General features: G+C 56.7%; 1 protein-coding gene across 1 annotated transcript in view; it reads left to right on the plus strand.

Annotated features, from left to right (window-relative positions):
- Nucleotides 1-374: 374 nt before the first annotated feature.
- GTPBP2 (GTP binding protein 2) overlaps nucleotides 375-1,038 on the plus strand; it is a 15,986-nt gene continuing 15,322 nt past the window's right edge. Inside the window, exon 1 of the mRNA XM_018574013.1 lies at nucleotides 375-427. The gene's annotated coding sequence lies outside the window, so the exon portion shown is untranslated. The remainder of the gene's footprint in view (nucleotides 428-1,038) is intronic.

The raw sequence follows: 1,038 nt of genomic DNA on the forward strand, positions 1-1,038 counted from the left end.
AGCGTGTGGGAGTGGCTCGGGATCAGTGGGCGTGGTTGTCGGCGATGTGTATAAAAACACCAGCCAGCTGGGCGGGGCAAAACTCGGGTGGGCGTAGTTATTGGAAAATCCAAACAAGCCAACGCTGTGCTGTTGGTGGGAGTGGCGCAGAGCGATGGCATCTGTGATTGGGCTGTGGGTGGATTCCTGTTATGAGCGGAGAACGGTGATTGGCGGGGGGTGTGACCGGGCCTGCTCGGTGTTCCCGGCCGGAGGGTAGCGGGAGGCAGAGGAGAGGATGGAGCCGCGGCTGCTGGAGCTGTTCGGAGGGGGCGGGGGGCGAGGGAAGAGCGGAGCTCGGAACAAGAAACCCGTTAAGGGCAGGAACCGGGGGGGCGGAGCCGGGGGCAACAAGAGCCACAACAACCCACCCTACCTTCCCCCTGAGGTAATGTTACCCCACCTACCTGCCTCCTGAGGTACTGTTACCCCTCCTACCTGCCTCCTGAGGTAGTTTTACCCCTCCTACCTGCCTCCTGAGGTAGTTTTACCCCTCCTACCTGCCTCCTGAGGTAGTTTTACCCCTCCTACCTGCCTCCTGAGAGTATAGTGTTGACACTGATCGGTGTATAGTGGTGGCACTGTGATCGGTGTATAGTGTTGGCACTGTGATCGGTGTATAGTGTTGACACTGTGATCGGTGTATAGTGTTGACACTGTGATCGGTGTATAGTGTTGGCACTGTGGTCGGTGTTGGCACTGGGCTCCCTGCGGTGCTCAGCTGATCAGTGTTTGTAGTGTCAGATGTCAGCTGATCGGGGTCAGTGTGTACACAGCGGAGGGATGTGTCTATACTTGCCTGCTGTACAGAATATTTATAGACGGAGGAGGCCACGTCTGTGCGGGCGCTATATATAGATCGGTGTGTGTAAACACTGACATGCTGGGACGCTGCTGGCCATATCACCAGGCAGAGGAGCTGACAATCAGCCTCCACTGTCTGTACACAGGATGGAGCTGGCAGTGAGAGGGTTAAGTGTCATACAAGGAACCTGATGA

The sequence above is a fragment of the Nanorana parkeri genome, unplaced genomic scaffold, assembly GCF_000935625.1.
Source record: "Nanorana parkeri isolate BGI_ZX_2015 unplaced genomic scaffold, ASM93562v1 scaffold2673, whole genome shotgun sequence".
Classification (NCBI taxonomy): Eukaryota; Metazoa; Chordata; class Amphibia; order Anura; family Dicroglossidae; genus Nanorana; species Nanorana parkeri.